This window comes from Octodon degus, unplaced genomic scaffold, assembly GCF_000260255.1.
Source record: "Octodon degus isolate 3935 unplaced genomic scaffold, OctDeg1.0 scaffold00052, whole genome shotgun sequence".
Taxonomy (NCBI): Eukaryota; Metazoa; Chordata; class Mammalia; order Rodentia; family Octodontidae; genus Octodon; species Octodon degus.
In genome coordinates, this window is record NW_004524628.1 from 2920549 (window position 1) to 2926462 (window position 5914).

The following is a 5914-nucleotide window of genomic DNA, read 5'->3' on the forward strand; positions in this document are numbered from 1 at the left end:
GAATCAGTGTGGTGATGGATGTGGAAGGTGCACCTAAGGACTGGTGTCAACAAAATAAAAAAGGCGAATGGAGAATAAGAGATGTTGTTCGGGCGCTGTTGGTTCTCTTGGGGGCTGCTGGTTCTAATGAAGGAGCTTGTTATGCTGGTTTTCCTGATATGAACATGGCAGTTATCATCAGAGGAGCTCAGGACCTTGTCACTGAGAATGGCTACGGTTCACTTTGGGGGAGCTCTGATGCTTACTTTAAGCATTGCTTCCTCACTCCAGAGGAAGACCGTGCCCTGCTTTGGCTTTCCTGATGAAACCCTGGCTCCAGGGCAGATCCCTTAGCCTGCTGGCACAGCTCCTTCATCACACTGGTACTGGACTTTCTAGCTTCCATCACTGACCTTTGGGCCTTCCCAGTACAGATCTGTGAAAAAGACTTGAATGAGGCATTGCTGTGGGCTCTAGGCCTCCAGCTGGACCCGCCAGGGGCACTTCATGGATTCTAGGTCTTCAGCTGGATCCACTGCTGTGCAATCCAGGCCCTCAGATGGGTTCTTTAAATATTTAGTGTGCAGATAGACTTCTCGCACTCTCTTGTACTTGGCTCTTTGGATGACTACTATAAAATAATCCTATAAATTATGTGCCCTGTATTAAAATGTTTCCCCTTTCAACTCCTGTCTACAACATTTGTCATCTATGATTTTTCTCTTATTCAAAAAATGATCACCCAGACAAATGTCTATAAGTGTTCTCCAGTATTTCTTTCTAGTAGTTCCATAGTTTAGAAGTCTCACACTTAAGTCATTACACTTTTGACTTAATTTTTAATATAATAAGAGATAAGAACTTAATTTCATTCTTTTTCATGTGAGTATCCAGTTTCCCAACACCATTAATTAAGGAAACTATTTTTCCCCACTATGTGCTCTTTGAACCTTTGTCAGAAAATTAGTTGGCTGGAAATGTGTGGATTTATTTCTGAACTCCCTGTGGTCTATGTGTTTCTTTCTATGTCAATAACTTACTGTTTGGGTTACTATAGATTTGTAATATACCTTGAAGTCATATAGTGCGATGCCTCCAGCTTTTTTTCCTCCAGTATTTTTGCTTGAGTCACTTTCTCTCGTAGAATTTTTCACTTCCTTGATTTTTAATTTCAGCATGTCTAGTATAAGTTCTTGCTCTGTGGTTATCATGGAGCTTATTAAAAAAAAGTCTTATAGTAGGTTTTTTAAAACTGATAATAACTCTGATTGCTAAAGAACATTTTATAATTTAATGCAACTACATTCCATATTTTTATGTCAGTTTCATTTTTTGGATTGAAATCCCTTAATAAATTATAATTATTTTAATCATTTTATCTTTTAGTGTTAGATGACAGATACAAGTAATTTATATACCACTATTAGAGTAACCTAAATTTGACTGTGTTCTTTCACCAGTGAGTTGTGTATTTCATTTGTATTTTAATGCTATTTATTGGTGTCCTCTCCTTTCAGGATGAAACTTCCTTATATTTCTTATAGTTTCTTATAGGACAGGTATAGTGACAATGAATTCTACAGCTGTTTGTCTGGAAAAGTCTTTCTCTTTTATTTCTGAAGGACCATTTTCTAGGTACAATATGCCTTGCTGGTAGTGTTTTTCCATTACTTTGTCTATATACTTCTATTCTTACCTGGTCTGTAAGGTTTCTGCTAAGAAGTCTGCAAATGAGTATGCATAGCTTTGACTCCCACCCCTTCTGTTATTGTGTCATCTGATCATTTTTTCTTGCTGTTTTCAGGATCTTCTCTTTATCTCTGATCGATGACATTTTTATCCTAATGTCATGAGTTTGTTTTATTTTATTGTGTCTAATTGAAAGCACTGACTTTTTTTTCTTTTTTGTCTGTTTTTTTTTTTCTAAGAAAGGGTATCACTATATAGTTCAGGCTGGTTTTGCACTATGTAGCTCAAACTGGCCCCAAACTCATCCTGATCCTCCTGCCTCAGCCTCCCTCCCGAGTGCTGAGATTTTAAGTATGCACCACCATGCCAGGCTCACATGTTGACTTTCTTGTGTCTGAATATTTGTATCTTTCTGCAGGTTTGGAACATTTTCTGATATTATTTCTTTTTTTTTTTTTTTTTTTTTTGGTTCCTCGAATGCCTTCAGGGCACTTTTGGCCAGCGGGAGAGTTGTGAGGGTCGAACTCCAGCAACCTGAGGCTGACAGCTTTGCGGAAGCAGCCACTTAAAGGACTGAGCTAGAGCCAGGCCCCCCCGATATTATTTCTTTAAATGCACTTTTTATTGTTTGCTACCTTTTAAATGCCAATGACCTATAGATTTGGTTTTTTGATGTTATCTCAAAAGCTTCCTTCACTCTTTCATTTTCCTCCCTCAAGTTAACTTTTTCAATTAACCTATCTTTAAGTTTATAGAATCTTTCTTTTCTTTGATTAATTCTACTGTTGATTCTCTCTCTTGCAGAATCAAAACAGCCATGACTCCTTTGTAATCCCTCACATTATAAGCCGAATTGCATCTTTCCTTGCACCAAATTTCCTAGGCTAAAATCCTAACCCCTACAGAATGTGGCTGTATTTGGAGACAAGGTCTTTAAATAAATTGCAGTGAGGTCATGAGGGTGGCCCTAGGTAAATATGATGAGTGTCCTTACAGAAAGAAGAAATCTGAATGCAGACAGAGACAGAGGAAAGATCATGCAAAGACCCTGGAGAAGAGGGCCATCTACAAGTAAAGGAGTGATCCCTCAGAAGAGACCGGTTCTCCCATATCTGGTTCTCAGACATCTGGCCCCCAGCATTATAAGAAAATAACTTACTTCTGTTGTCTAAACCAACCTGTCTATGGTGCTTTGTAAGGCAGTCCAGGCAGACTAATTCATACAGTGTGAGTGTAAGTTATAACGTAGAATTTTTTTTCACACTCAGAGATAAATCAATGATAAGTGCTTCTTAAATATGTCTTTTGTAGTGAGAAAAATGCTTCTCTAAGGTATCATTTCAGGGCACCTTAGGCCTTCATTCAGAGTGAGTTTTTCTTTTTTCCATGTGGAACTTCTGTCTGCTGGTATTTGCTTATTATATAGTTTTGGTGGGATTGGTGGGAGGAGGATGGGAAAGAAGGGAGTGGGGAAAGAAAAAGGTTTCAGCCCAAAAGAGCAAGTAATATTTTCCATTAGCTTACTTCACTCTTAATAAACCAAGAAAGAAAGAAATGAGGAATAGACAGAGGGAACTCTAAACCCATGTTCCAAAAGCCAGAAGAATCCTCTGGGGGTGATGCAACTCAGAATCTCTTCTCCATGAAGAAAGAACACACTGGGTAGATGTGTTACTCTGTTCTTGGCCTTCTGGGTTATATCGAGCTTTCTTGCGACTAATTATGAATGTCACTGAGGTCGTGTCCCATTTCAGTGGGAGCCCCACGACACATATTTTATGATTCAAACTCTGTATGCTGAAAGGCTAATATTTTCCTGCTGTTTTTAACATCTCTAAATTTTTTACTGGATGATTACATTTAATAAATGTATCAGAACAAATTAGAAACAGGCTTTCTTTCCTATTTTAAAACAAATTGAGAGTAAATTTTTTTAATTTGCAGGAGACAACACAGATGAAATCAATCTTATATTATTTGTTAGGAAGAAAACCAATTAAAAATTACAGAGACAGATCTGCCAAGCCAGAGGCATTGTCCTAGGGCTGTATTAACTTTATAGCTAAACACTTCCACCATATCCATGGGCGAAGAATCTCTAGGTAAGACAAGGGAGTAGAGACTGGATGGAATCTTTTCTGTGATGGCCAAGATCAGGGATTTAATCTTCTAAATTCAGAGTTCAGGGTCAGTAGACATGAGGACAATTGCCCCACTTTGCTTGCATATTTTGAGGTGATTCTGTAGCTGCTGTCCTGTTTCTCAAGACTTGTGAACTGGAGGGGGGAATTCCTTCATGGATCCCTATCCAAATGTGAAGCAAGGCTTCTTTTGTGACACACCCTAGACTCCCCATGGTGAGTGCAGATATGGTCTTGTCCATGTGAGAGAGACAGAGATTGGTCAGTTAGATAAGTGTCTTAATGATTTCCCTCATCTCAAGAGAAAATACTCAACAGTCACAATTTAAAGGAGGAGAGGTACATTTGGGCTGCTGTGTCAGTCTCATTGGCTGGTTCCAAGGCCACTGGAAGGGGTTGAGTAGAGGAGAGGTACCCAGGGCATCGAAACCACGAGGCAGAAGGAAGGGAGGAACCCAAAAGGGTGATAAAGTCTACAAGTCACACCCCAGTGTTTCACATCTTCTGTCCAGGGCCCATGACCCAACACCAAGCCAGCAACTGTAGCACCTCCATAATTCAATCATTTCTCACAGGCTTTGCCTGTGATCAGAGCCTTTAGAGGGACATCTAGACATATAACAAGCCAAGTGGAAAGTTAAAAATTGGTGGAAAATTGCCAAATGGAAAATTAGGAGTTTGTCAAGAAAAACCAGCAAGAGACACCTTCAACTTGGATGCCAGTTGGGTAGATAGAGCACAGGTTTAACTTAGAACTATTTTTTTTTTAATTGCAGTAAACTGAGGGTAAATTTACTGAAATTTAAAAATAATCATATTTACCTAGAATCATAAAGGAGAGAAGTCACCCATGTTAGGAATGAGAGACAGCTGATTAGGGTGCAAGTAAGTAGGGTGAGGCCAGGATGGAGTGCAGAATGTCTAGAGATGGCTGAGCCAGAGGTGGAGGGAAGAGAGTGGCTCAAGGATAGGGCTGGTAAGACAGACAGGCCAAGTCAGTCAGGGGCTCGGGAGCATCCTGAGGCATTCCTTCATGTTGGCATTCTTGAGTGCATTGTGAAGTCAAAGGTAAATTCTAGGCAAAGGCTACTTGTACTTTTAAAAGGTTATTGCAGCTTCTGAGTGAAACACCGATGGTAGGAAGCAAGAGAGAGGTAGAGTGTGGGGAGCAGTTGAAGCTGGAGATCAATCATACATGTGGGGCTGGAGCAAGGCTGGTCCTGAGAACAAAGAGGACCTGAGGCAAGCCAGGCAAGCAGGTTCCTAGGCAGAGGGGTGTCACATGACATTAACCTGCCAAATGTATAAATAAAGGCCATGCAGTCCTTAAGCAGTTCCTTTTTTCCCATCCAGACAAAAGACTCCACCTGAACTCAGCTTTTTGTTTTCTGAATTTTGTCTTTATTTCCTCATCCCCTACTATTCTTCACCCCAAGAATTTCTAGAGTGCACTGAACACAACCAAGGAGAGTTAGACCAGCTGGTAGTGTGGAGATGGGAGACCCAGGAGGAACAGAGGCAGAGGGAGAAAGACTTGGAGGGGACTGTGTGTGTACATAAGAATGAAGGAGGCTGCCAAATGAACAAGCAGGTGAATGGTGTGCTGTTGACTGAATCCTGGAGGAAGAGTATGTTTGTGGGGAGGGAACAAATGTATGCCTACATAAATATAATAATAGCTTAACTATTGCAGTAGGGTAGCTGAACTGAACATGAGATAGAATCTTGGGATGTGGAAGATGTCTGAAATGGAATAGAGTCTTCACCATACAGGAAATGTTTGAAACATAAAGAAGGAATGGTACCATCTAAAAAGTGAGTATTAGAGAAAAGAGGACCGAGGGTCATTTTGGGAAAATTCCAACCTCATGAGGTCAGGTAGATGGAAATTGGCTGAGGAGACTAAGACAACAAGCAGGAAGAAGCCAGAGAGCCTGACACTGGATCTTTTTGGGAAGGGAATCTGCAGTGACTTGAGAAAAACAGCCTAGGCATAGCAGGTTATATAGTCAATACCCAAAAGTCAATAGCATTCCTCTACACAGACAACAAACACACTGAGAGGGAAATTATAGAAACAATACCTTTTACAATAGCACCAAGGA